This window comes from Bidens hawaiensis, unplaced genomic scaffold (genome assembly GCF_021521415.1).
Source record: "Bidens hawaiensis isolate Kalapana, Puna unplaced genomic scaffold, B.hawaiensis_p1.1 tig00034363_1, whole genome shotgun sequence".
NCBI classification, from domain to species: Eukaryota; Viridiplantae; Streptophyta; class Magnoliopsida; order Asterales; family Asteraceae; genus Bidens; species Bidens hawaiensis.
Window position 1 is genome coordinate 11,009 of NW_027495948.1, and position 14,136 is coordinate 25,144.

General features: G+C 33.0%; 1 pseudogene across 1 annotated transcript; it reads left to right on the plus strand.

The window, feature by feature from the left end:
* The first annotated feature begins 7,753 nt into the window (after nucleotides 1–7,753).
* On the plus strand, nucleotides 7,754–13,183 carry LOC143586141 (ATP-dependent 6-phosphofructokinase 6-like; annotated as a pseudogene). The gene is made up of 12 exons (XR_013144662.1): nucleotides 7,754–8,212; nucleotides 9,867–9,913; nucleotides 10,002–10,041; nucleotides 10,121–10,183; nucleotides 10,264–10,401; nucleotides 10,486–10,696; nucleotides 10,778–10,846; nucleotides 10,918–11,047; nucleotides 11,477–11,742; nucleotides 11,920–11,968; nucleotides 12,508–12,662; nucleotides 12,772–13,183. The product of XR_013144662.1 is annotated as an ATP-dependent 6-phosphofructokinase 6-like (transcript).
* Nucleotides 13,184–14,136: the final 953 nt, after the last annotated feature.

The following is a 14,136-nucleotide window of genomic DNA, read 5'->3' on the forward strand; positions in this document are numbered from 1 at the left end:
AGATCCACGTTTCTTCATCAGCCGTTTAAAATAATCAAAAGTGATCCTATCAATCTCAAGAGGGGTGACGAAAGCGTTTCCTCACTACCCTTAGGTACTCGCAAAGAAGTATCTGTGCTCCCATAATATAACCATTTGGACAATGGTTTTTTGAATGTCGGCTAGCCTATGGGCATTCAGTGACACTTCAGTTCATGGTTAGTGACATACAGCCCCTTAACTATCAAATTTATCATTTGCTCACCCGTCTCCTTTTTATGATCATAGTTTTCGTTCATATAATAAACTAGTAATTTTACCCTATGTGTTGCACCGGGTAGTTAGAATTTGCTTTTGTGCCCGGCGGTGCACTAAGATGGATTTGGTTGGTATGATTTAAGTTCGTTAAAATACTGACGCTAAATTATATTAAAAAAAAATGTGTACGCCAACACTTAAAACATAGCGACGCTCCTATAACTAAAAATTAACATATTATAAGTTCGGTAGGTATCTGGTACGTTCGTAATGGTACATGAATTAAACCAAAAAAATAAACTCGTTGAATTAGCATATTAAATCTTTAAAATTTACATGTGTTTCGTTGAAAAAAATTTATGCGTAATTTATCCCTCTTCGTTCTAAAATTTTGCCCCCCCACCCCCCCTCTCAGGTTTCCGTTTAAACTTTGTCACTGCATATTTCAAAAGAATTACTTTTGTGTCTGCTTGAATACATAGTTAAATTTCATTAATTTGGATTTTAGTTACGATTTGGTTGATTTTAGTTATGAGATCTTTTCACACCCAACTTATAATTACCTAACCATTTCTCTTCTTAAGGAGAGATACCTAGTCGGCTAGTCCGATTGGCTGTGAAATCAGACCTTGTGGATTCAATAGATAGAAATTAGATACCTTGTGACTAATAGACAAGAAACCGTTAACGAGCTATACTAAACATTATATAGGTACGTATCAAATATACACCTTGAAATCATGCACAAAAGCAGAAAGAGATAACCTATGACCTAACAAAATATCAAATTGATGTTCCATATTCATGACCTAATGAACTAAACGCCCACTAATCTTTCTATGTGGTTACGTCTCTGTCAACAATGTTCAAACCTCGTGTGGAAAGGACAAAAACACATACGGTAGTATTCAAGCGTCATTATTATTATATTTTTATTTTATTCGTTTCGAATGTTGTTCAAATAAAAAAAATTAACAAACAATATTATATATCTTTATGTACATTTTGTTAATAAACTAGGAATAAATAAAAATAAATACATCATATTTTACTATTTTTGTAAAGAAAACAAAAACACTTCAGTTTCATCATTTAGCATTATTCACATTCCAATTATCTTAATATTAATCTTAATCTTAAATCTATAATATATATAAACAAAACCTCTAAAAGCTTACTTGTTGTTCTCTATATTCTCTTAAGCCATCAGATTACTTTATTTGTAAATAGAGGTTTCTAATACATTTAAACCGAATGCACGAGTATGGGTCTTACCAAACTCAGATAGCCTTTAGACAAATTATAACATCTCATTAAATTACAAATTAATCTCACCAAATATTTGATATGATGAAAATCCTATATAATATGGATATACTAAAAATTAATATCTTATTTTATTTTTTTAGAAAACTATTATATATAATTAAGAAACAATTTTATAGTAAAAAAAATAAGTGGGTCATGGGTCTCACCAAACCCAGATAGCTTTAAACCGGGTTATAACATCTCATTTATTTGTGAAACCTTTTCATCACCAAATCGTAAATATATTATTAATTTATTTACAATAAATAAAATTAAAATCCTAAAAATATTTATAAATATTAGAAATAAATAATGTAAACCAACCCCATATTACGGGGGATTAAAGTTAGTTAACATATATACAAAGCAAAATATAATATAGGGGTAATTCCCAAAATAGTCCTTTATAAGAGAGAGATTCCCAAAATAATCCATTTGAAGAGAAAGATTCCGAAAATAGTCAATGCAAACTTATCTCCAACGTGACATTGGTAATCGTGACGTGAGATTTGTTAACCACTCATATACTGACACGTGTAAAGGTACGTGAAAGTTCCTCCCAAATCTGTCTGCGCCGATAGTTTTATGGCCAAAATCCTTTTCTGAAAAACCATGGTTTTCGAATTAAAGTTATCAGCCCCGTGTGTTTTCAAAAGCTATCGGTTTCCGTGTTTTTTTGAAACTTATCGCCTCCGACGCATTTCAGGCGAATTTCATTTTTTTTTACATAAAAAGAAGAGTTGTCAGAAAAGATGGATTTTGTTATAAATTATTTGAATTAAATAGTTTTTAGATGAAAGTTATCTTTTTTTGCATAAAAATAATAGTTGTCTATAAAACTTTTTTGAAAATCATATCTACCACCCACCGCCCACCACCGTCATCATCAACCACCACCACCTACCGCCATCATCCACCACCACCACCACCCACCGCCATCATCAACCACCACCCACCACCGCCATCATCAACCACCACCACCCACTGCCATTATCAACCACCGCCCACCACTGCCATCATCAACCACCACCACCACCCACAGCCATCATCCACCACCACCACCATTCACCACCACCGCCCACCACCACCACCCACCGCCATCATCCACCACCACCACCATTCACCACCACCGCCCACCACCAACATCAACCACCACCACCCACCGCCATAATCCACCACCCACCACATTCTTAACACTTTCCATATTTTTAAAAGTTTTATGAAAATCATCTTTAAGAGATTAAATTCATTGGGTAATTATCGTTTTTTTATAACTTTTTTGAAAATCATCTAAAAGACTAAATTTATTGGAAAAATATCGTTTTTTTGTAACTTTTCTGAAATTTCTCGTAGGAGACGAAATTCACCTAAAATCCGTCGGATGAGATGAATTTCAAAAAAACGCGAATTTCATCTTTTTTTGAAAACTCACAGGGCCGATAACTTTAATTCGAAAACCATGGTTTTTCCGAAAAAAGATTTTGGGTAGAAAACTATCGGCGCAGACATATTTGGGAGGAACTTTCACGTACCTTTACACGTGTCAGTATATGAGTGGTTAACAAATCTTATGTCACGATTACCAATGTCACGTTGGAGATAAGTTTGCATGGACTATTATTGGAATCTCTTTCTTCAAATGGATCATTTTGGGAATCTCTCTCTTATAAAGGACTATTTTGGGAATTACCCCATATAATATATACATAACTAGTTTGAGGCCCGTGTATTACACGAGTAATTGTTGAAAATTTTAAACTTTGACCATTAAGTGAAATACAGTCAACAAATTGATCATATATTGTTAATACAATTAAATTAAAATTATAGAAATTATATAACTAAGATTACACAAATATATTACAATTAAACCAAAAAAATTTAGTCAATGTCTGCTTGTAACTCTTAATAAAGTAACATACAAGCCTGTTTATAACTTTTGATATAGCCATATATAGTTGTTCGTGTGACAAAAAAGGTTCTCCAAGTACATACCAATGATAATATATATCCATGATACTAATAAAAAAATATTTATACACATAAAATACCATAGCTTTTAATCAATTAATATGAGGGTCAAGTTATTTTACAAATGGGAAGAAAAATGAGAAGGATGAGAAGCCATAATTAATTGACATGTGTCAAGTATGAACCAAAGGAAAAAGGGTATAAAAGTAATATTATTGACGTGCTAAAAACAGTCAATTAAATATTAACTAAATTAAACAAGTAATAAAAACTAGACCTAAGACTCAACTAAACAAAACACCGGCAAGTGAACCGGTCAATTGTACTAAGCTAAGTAAGTCCGGAATATCAAACCCACAGGACTCTATAAATTACGTTAATTAACTAATTAGACTCGACTTACGACACGACTATTTATTATAAATGTTTTAAGGGGGGTTTTTTAAACTAATATTAAACTAGGAAATTAAATAAACAAGTAAACGAGAAACAAGCAACTAAACACAAGATCGAAAGCAATAAAAGAAGGAATCTACCTAGGTAAGAATCTCATGCATCAACAATCATCAAGCAATGGACAAATAACATGATTATGGAAACTGATTTCTAAACGTATTCATCTAATAAACCCTAAAGAACCCTTGACCGAATCAAATGTAATTCCAAAGAACAATTATTAGATTATTAAGCAATCAGTATTATTGATTTCCGCAAAGTCATCAAATAGGGTTAATCAATAGTATCTAAAGCAAGCAATCTTACGAAACACTAAACCCTAGATAACTTGATAAACTTAACATGACATCATGAACATGGATCAAGATAATAAGCAAGAATATTGTCACTAACTATCCTAGCATGCAATTGACCAAGACACATGAACAACTCCTCACCTTACAGCTATTGGAATTTAGCAAAACATTCAAAATCCTAATCAACAATCAAAAAGCTTCTATGATCTAATGGGCCCATTTAATCACAATAATCAAAACACCAAGTAATTATTTAAACATAAACCCTAAATCTAAAAAACACAATCAAAAGATAAAAGATCTATGTGAAGCAATAGTTAATAATCAACCAAGATAATAAATACTTATACGCATCATTAAAACAAAGCCAAGTCTTTTACTATTAAATTAACAAAACCATAATCAAAACATTATCCAAAGCAAGAATCAAGCGTCAAACATGTTCATCAAACCTAGGTAGACATGAAGTCTAGCCTAGAATCATTATTAAAAACAATCCTAAACAAGTATTAAAAACAAAGAGGCAAGACATGACAAATTATGAACAAGGAACGAAAGTTAGAGCGATAAAACCCTTTGCGATTGATCCATGAACACCCGGATGAAAGCTCTCTCGATCCTCCTTGGTTCCTAGCTTCAAATCACCTTCAATACCTTAGCTCCCTCTCCAAAATCGGCTGCCAAAAGTCTCAATTCGTCTAGGTTTGCAAAAAGATGTTTATATAACGAAAATCTTACAATTTTTGGCTGACCAAAAGGCCTAGGCGCCCCGCAACGGGAATGGCCTCCCCCGGTCGCGCGGCGCGGCGCCCTCCAGGAGGGAATTTTAAGATTTTTTTGTTTTATTATTTTATCTTGCAAAATCTTGATTAATATTCTTCCTTGAACTCCAAGTAACGCTTAGAACCTTCTAGCCCTTCTTTTCCTTGACTTTCAAACCACCATCTATATGCATATAAATCAAAACTCGTAAGTGAAGTAATCATGTAACCAATGATGAGAGCATAAACTTCGCATGAAAAGATAGAAAGAATTAAGTTTAACATGCAAGACACCAAACGATATAAAACACAATAAACATATAATACTTGACTCAAAACTTAAATTAATAAAAGATAAACAAAACTCGAACTAAAACGAACTCAAAACATTAAATATACACAACTTTACAAGGGATTCGAGATGTATAAATAGACGTATATCAATTATATATTTTCTCTCTCCATATGCAAGTCACATTTTAATCCTCCATCATTTTAAACGTCTATAACTTTTTCATATGATATTTTTTTTAAATAAAATTCACCATAATAACAAGCGTCTTTTTTACCTTTAATATGAGTATAATTTTTTTATATAAGAATAAAAAATAATTTACGTCATTGTGTCTTTTTGTTTACCATTGTGTCTTTTTTCGTCATTGTGTCTTTCAGTTTGTTATTATGTTTTTTCGCCATTGTGTCTTTCAACTAATCACTGTGTTTTTTTAAATACTAATAACACCGTTGTGTAATAATATATATATATATATATATATATATATATATAATGAAAACACCAACAAATTATCTAATACATAAAACACAATGATAAATACATATAACACAATAACCTGAAACGTAAGACACAATGCTAAATATATATAACACAGTGGCCTGAAACGTAAGACACAATGGTAAATACATATAACACAATGACCTGAAACATTAAACACAATGGAATCTACATATTATACAACGGTTTGAACGTAATACACAATCAACATAATACTATTTTTTTCAAATTAAGTGGATACTGAGCATAATGACTAAAACACAAAGATAAGTATAAAGCAAACGTTGAGCACAAAGACAAAATGACGTAATCTTTTTTTTTATTTTTATCTTTAGTATGATTATCAATTGAAAAACAGAATGCATAGAAAAATACAATGGACAACCAAATAACACAATATAAAAAAAAACCATCAACTTTTTTTTATTTTTATATAACAATGTGATATTCATATTAAAGATAAAAAAACGCTTGTTATTATGGTAATTTTTTTAAAAAAAAAATGTCGTATGAAAAAGTTATAGACGTTTTAAAATGATGGGGGAATTGACATGTGCCTTGCATGTGGAGAGAGAAAGTCATCATAAGTGGGTTATTACCTCAATGTCCTTTTCATCAATTTTTATTCTTCAGTTAATCACCACCATCCAAATTTAAGATCAATGGATTAGATTCCTTCTCACCATTCTCATTTTTGTTATCCTTTGTATTTTAACTTTACCCTTAATATGATGTCATTTGAGAACATTTTCTCATGTTTATCCACAAAAAAATATGATTATCTCAAAAACCATATACCTGAACTTTGATTATATAATCATCTTTAGAATCTTTACAATTAGAAATTGATTAATCATGATAAATTTCTTGGCATTAATATTCTGTGTATGACAAATTTTTAGTTAACTTTATATTTTACAATTAAAAATTGTATAATCAAGCAACATAAAAACCGAAAATTTAAATATAACAAAATGATCTGTTTATTTCATATGAATGTATTTGTCAAGAAAATGAAAAATACATACTAACATTAAAACCATGTTCAAATAATAGTGATTATTCCGAGTTAGAAGAATATTAGAAGATTTAAAGTTGCATAAAGTGAAGGTAGTGATTCTTATTTATAATCGTCGAAAGTAGGGCTGTCAATTTTACCCGTAACATGAAACCCAACCCAAGAAAACCCGTACCTGAACCCAAACTAACCCGACCCGAGAAACTCGAACCCAAGAAAATACTAACCCGAACCTGAACCGAAGTAATTCGGGTTGGTTCTTGGTTCCAAATTCTAGGTTTCGGGTCAACCCGAAAACTTTTAGTTATAAAATCATATGTATTTTTAGGTATTAAAGGCTAAGCCTTAGCCGCTGACGTTATCAGGATTTAATCAAGTCGATTGTTCTCATTCCACATATTATGAAGCGAATGTTTATTGTTTATTATTTTGAATATAAACTATAATAAACACTTTAATTAACACTTCAAAATTCACTAATCGTATCTTGTCAATCCATATGGAGAATACTTATTATATGTAGTAATGGATTTAGTTTGAATAAACCTATAAATTTAATATCATATATTGAAATGACTTAAAAGATAAAAATCATATATGAAATTGATTGTAAAAATTGTAAGAAGGATTATGGTATTGACAAGTGACAAAAATGATAAGCTTTTATTAAAATAGATAATTTCTGAAATAAATACACACTTAAATTCCAAATCCATAGTTTCCATATTCACCTCTCCTAGGCTTGTCAAACAAGAAAAGTCCCATAAATGTCAAAACAAAAGTTATTGCAAGGTTTTATTAAGAACAAAACAAAATCTCAAAGAACTAAAAACAATAATCCAGAAACTCCCAAACTTAAAACAATTTGTCCAAAAATCAATACCCTAAAATACCTCAACTGCCATTTCCAATACCATCCTCGGTTATTGACCTTCTTTCCCTAGAGATTTAAAATAATTTCTTTTCAAAATTTTAACTCCATGTAGAAAAAAACACACATCCAAACATGTTTCTTAGCTTCCAGGAACACATGCAATAAGTTGGTTCAAAGTCAATGATATGGACCATATGTCCATATGGTCATGTTTGGTGTACCATACTTTGAATCATATATAGAGATGTTGTTGAATGTGAGTTTCTCTTAATATTAATGCATTCTGTAAGTAACGGTGCTTCGATCGGTGCTTTCAAGTTAAGAAGTGACCGGAAAACGGATAATATTAACAAGGGAAAACGTGTAGTGAAAGTTATAACACCTAGTAGTTCAATTATGGGTCCGAAGGTGTTATCTCAACCGAAGGTTGTCGCCGGTGATCATGGTTATGTTCTTGAAGATGTTCCTCATTTGACGGATTACATACTTGATCTTCCGGTATGTTAATTCTGTCCCTGTCTCTCTCTTCACACACACAAACACGAAACCTTTTTTAGGACAAACATGATGTACGTGTTCCTGGTTAGAATTGATTTAATTCTTGAAACCGTTAATTTTTTGGTCAAAAAAGGTTAATTTTATGTTGTTCATACACCGGGGATCTTGATAGTTGGTACCCTTAACGGTGGACAAACAGGATTAACTTTTTTTCTCACTATTATTTTATATTTTCTTTCAGTTTTGTTAGTCATGCCGTTACTATATATTATATTTTATTTCATTATTAATTTAATAAGTTTTGAATGTTTTATATTTTATATTTTCCTTTTGGATGTTTTATATTTTATAATTTATATATTATGTTATCATAATATACTCGCACATAGTGCTTGTAATGTATGCTTGCAAGATATAATGAAAGAAAAGAGAGCGGGTAATGTATGCTTGCAAGATATAATGAAAGAAAAGAGAGCGGGTAAGCAACTAAATAACTGTTTTCTATGTATCGCAGTACAAGAGTTTATATGATTATCAGTGCACCCTATTAAATACCGGTTGCATAGTGCATATTCGATTCTCTCTCTATATGTACGTATATGTGTATGTATCCTCTAATTAATTTTTTTTATTAATTTAATATTTAGAGTTGGTCCTGATTTGTTTTTTTTTGGGGGGGAGGGGGGGGGGGGGTTGGGAAGGTGAGTTTGAATTTGGTGACAAGTTTTATTAGCGATCTTAATTGTACCTTTTTTGAATACTAACAACTTTTCTTTTTTTTTAAAGAAAATAAAATGCCAATATCATTGAACGAAAAAAAGAAGACCATTTACGAGAAGCAAAAGACCCGAAAAGTACAAGGAAAGAACATACAAAAACAACCCATGCAAAGACTTAAAGTGGAAAATACACAATTAAACTTACACAATTTCTCCCAATCCAAGCTAGAGCGATTAATTCTATGCTTAGCCCATAGGTAGGATGCCGCTTTGATATCATGCACCACCTTAGACACCGAAAATGGGACACCCTAAAAAATAACCTCATTTTGTGAATTCCAAATCATCCAACATGTGACCGCCGAGATGGATTGAATAGCAAGACATTCCTCCTTGTTCGAAGTGTACCGTGTGGGATATACGAGTAGCTCCTTCACCGAATCAAAGTAATTTAATTTTGGTATCTTAACCCAATCATGCACGATAGACCACACCAATCAAGCCACTTTGCATTTTACAAATAGGCGTTGTGATGTTTCAATAGTCGCCCCACAAAGAGCACAAATGCAATCACCCATCAAAATTCCTATGTACGACAACGTAATTTTCGTCGCGATCCTATCCATTAACAATCTTCAAATAAAGCAATTTATTTTAATCGGAACCCAATTTAACCAAAAAGAAAAGTCAAGAACATGATGATCTAAATTATCAATTTCCCATCTTAAGGATTTCACCATACAACGAGAGAGTACTCCATCTAAATCACTCCAAAACCATTCGTCCGGACTAACAGAAAACGGAAATTTTGGAGATCAAATCAAGACACCTACTTAGTTTGTATTGCTGCTGAACTGAAGTGGGTTGTCTTCTGCATGATGGTAATATGAATTATGAAGTGTAACTGATATTTTAAAATGTATGCTTTGTTACAGACTTATCCTAATCCGCTTCGAGATAATCCTGCATACGCAGTTGTTGAGTAAGTTAACAACCATAGCACTTTAACTAATCTCACTTGTCAGTTTCATAATGTTGATTCTTAAGAACTTGTTCTTGTGTTTTCTCAGGCAGTATTTTGTTGACATGGATGACACTATTGCTCAAAAGGTCAGCATTTTTCTAACTTGCATTTGATTTATGTTTTTGTGTGATTAATAGTCCTGATAATGTGTTTCCATGTTTACAGATTGTTGTTCATGCTAATAGTCCTAGAGGCACACATTTTCGACGAGCTGGACCCCGCCAAAAGGTAAAAAAAATTCACATGTATCAACGACTTATAAATAAGAGAAAATCACAAAAAATAATCATTGCTAGCTGTTATTTCAGGTGTATTTCAAGTCAGATGATGTTCACGCTTGTATTGTGACATGTGGAGGCCTATGCCCTGGTCTCAACACAGTAATTAGAGAAATCGTTGCTAGTTTACACGATATGTATGGCGTTACAAGAATCGAAGGGATTGAAGTAAGTTTACTAATACTTTCATCCCATATTCCCATTTATTTCTCTTTAAGTATGAACTTATATCCTATGTTAATGAATATGCAGGGGGGATACCGAGGTTTTTACTCACGAAATACAATACCATTAACACCTAAAGCAGTTAACGGTATTCATAAACGAGGTGGGACCATAATCGGGACTTCACAAGGTGGATATGATAATAAGAAGATAGTTAATAGTATTGAAGACGGGAATAAATCAAGTATATGTAATAGGAGGAGACGGAACACAAAAGGGGGCGTCTGCTATCTATGAGGTAAACATTTTAAGTTTAAACTAAATTTAACGAGTTTGAGTTTTAATGAAGAAAATTGTAAACAAATTTGTGTTATTGCAGGAAGTTAGAAGGCGGGGTCTTAAGGTTGCGGTTGTTGGGATTCCGAAAACTATTGATAATGACATTCCGGTATGCGGTTTAAGGTGGTTAGTTTTTTTTTCCTCTGGCTTTTTATTAATATTATTTGATCTTGTTCACAGGTTATTGATCAGTCATTTGGCTTTGATACGGCTGTTGAGGAGGCTGAACGGGCTATTAATGCAGCACATGTTGAGTCAGAGAGTAATGAGAACTGTATCGGGCTCGTGAAGTTAATGGGACGAAATAGTGGTATGTTTTATGATATGATGTTGGGCTGGGCGGGTCGGGTTGAGTCACAAACACTTTCTGTCAATTTTCCAAAAAATAATTTTGAGTAGCTATCAGTTTGTTAATTATAATTCTAGAAACTATATTATCAATAATAATATTATCAATAATAATCTAAATCTTTTGATTAAAATGTAGGTGGTTGTATACATTTGTTAAATAGTCTGAATGTTTGAAGAAGTTTGAACCGTTCTCTTTTACAAAAGCAATATAATCATTAGAATAATAATATAATTTGGAGTAAAATAACGACTTGTTTAGTCACTGTGGTTTCATTCTCGTTTCAGTTAAAGCCAGAGAATGTGTATATACAGTGGCGAAGCTTTAACGGAGAAGAGAGTAAAACTAATGGACTGAAAAGGCCAACTTATGTTAATTATGTTTATGCAGGGTTTATTGCAATGTATGCAACTTTAGCAAGCCGAGATGTTGATTGTTGTTTGATTCCCGAGTCATCTTTCTATCTTGAAGGACCCGGAGGTCTTTTTGAATACATAGAACAAAGAATTAAAGAAAATGGGCATATGGTGATTGTTGTCGCAGAAGGCGCGGGCCAGGATCTTGTTGCCGAGAGCTTAAGAGCTAATGATGGCAAGGATGCCTCTGGGAACAAGCTTTTAAATGATGTTGGCCTGTGGTTATCACAAAAGATCAAGGTAAGAATCACAAGACACGAGCACAGACATGTATGGGCTGGATTAGGCCTAATGGGCCGGACCTCATATGGTCCCAAGCCCACATGTTGAGCCTGGTCCAGACATACGTCATATGTTTGATCTCAATAAGTCATGATCTGAATTTTGTCAAGAGATATGTTTTATTCTTAAAAACAGGATCATTTCAAAAAACAAACAGAAATGGAGATCAACCTTAAATACATCGGTAAGGAACTGTATATACATCATTTTACCCTTGGGATATGTGTACGAGTCGGTTTTGGGCTCAAACCAAACCAAAGACTGAACAATCCTTTTTTTAGGTTTTGAAGAAAATTGTTTGAATTTGGTTTTCACTTTGAGTTCGCTTTGGTTTCGGCCTTTTCAGGTTTACCATTTGGGCTTAAAAGTTGGCCCAAAATAATTAACTTGGGCCCAACGTTTATCTTTTTGTTAATTAATGATCAGTTGATTATTACATATTTGGACCTAAAGTTTTGAGCTACATCATTTATTAGTTTCTTATTAATTATTTAAAAACGGTTTTTTGGGTTCGACTTGTTCCAATTCTTTCACTTTGGTCCATTTTTTTTGGTTGGTAGGCTGGTAGCAATATTGAAACAGAATAGTTGTTAAAAAAGTATTAAACCAAACCGTCAGTTTTATAGTGGGTTCGGTTATTTTGGTTCGGTTATGACATATATTATGGTGTAATTTTGGGTTTGTGCACACCCCTAAACGAAAGGGTCTGGATTTGTATTACAGATCCTACATACATGATTCGAGCCGTTCCAAGCAATGCATCGGATAACGTTTACTGCACTCTTCTAGCTCAAAGTGCGGTTCACGGAGCCATGGGCGGCTACACTGGCTTCACTGTTGGCCCGGTCCATGGTAGAGAATGTTACTTACCATTCTATGTAAATTAAAAACTTAAAATTACAATTATCTTATAATCATCTTCCATAATGGGAAAAGAAACAAAGTTCAAGTGAGTTTGTTATCAAAATATTATTGTTATTTTTGCAGAGAATAACTGAGAAACAAAACAAGGTTGTGATTACTGATAGGATGTGGGCACGGATGTTATCTTCAACGAATCAACCGAGTTTTTTGAACACAAAAGATATCATTGAGTCAATCAAGGATGAAGCACCACCAACTCAGTTGCTGGATGACCAAGTGACAGATAACGGTTTGGTGACCAAGGAAACTGTTGTTTGCTGATTGTGGTCATGACGCGAATACGACCTTATTTTCAAGTTGCATGAAATGAATAAAAGTCTTGTATCACTAATGTGTGTATATATATACAATAATGGTTGGTATAAGAGGGGTGTTGGTTATAGATTCTGATGATCTCTGAGAGTGGAGATGCTTTTTTATGTAATTGTTTGTGCAAGAGTTATGATTGAATAAAAAAAACCCCTTACATTGTAGGTTTTAATCCTATTTTGTCTAACAAACTAGTACTTTTAACCCCCGCGTTGCGGGGGGCGGGCGATCGATTTTAATGTAACAAAAAGAAAGTTATGAAAAATTGAAGTTAATGATGCTAGTTAATTAAAGCGATAAATACCATTTGCAATGCTTGAATCTTTACAATGTTTTGAACTCTTTCCTCACACATTACACTTTCATCTTCGTTGTTTTGTTCTTAAACAACATCAAAATACTAAGTACTTATTGACATTCATATTGTTTACTTTGGAATTGCATCCATTCAGAATGACATTGGCAGTGGTCTGGCTGTATTTTGATGTAAGGGGTAACTGCAGTTGAAAATCATGAAGGTCAACCTTTTAAGATAATGGGGAGTCATTAAATTTGTAGATACTGATTCAAATTTCATTCCTGTAAAAGAGAAGGTGGTGGTAGTGAAAAAGATGTTTATTGAATGAGTAAATATTACATAGGGAGTAAGAGCTAAACCCTAATAACAACCAATAATAGGCCCATGGGTTTTAACTAACTACATGGGCTGAAACCCTAATATAATACAACTAACAATCCTTCTCAAGTTGGTGCATAAATGTTAATCATGCCCAACTTGTTACAAATAAAATCTATCTGAGTTTTCCGAAGAGGTTTAGTGAGAATATCTGCAAGTTGAAAGTTTGTCTTAATATGAATTGGTTGAATGGATGGAGGATCTCCTTTTGTGCCTACTACCCGGCCTCTGATAAGATGGCAGCCAACCTCAATGTGTTTCGTCCTCTCACGGAATACTTGATTCTTGGCTATTTGGGTAGCTGATTGATTATCACAGTATAACCGCATCAAGTAATAACCCCAAGTTCTATGAGAAGATGACGAATTCATATCATCTCTGATGTTACATCTGCCATGGCTCTATACTCCGATTCAGCACTCGATCTAGATACCGTGTGTTGT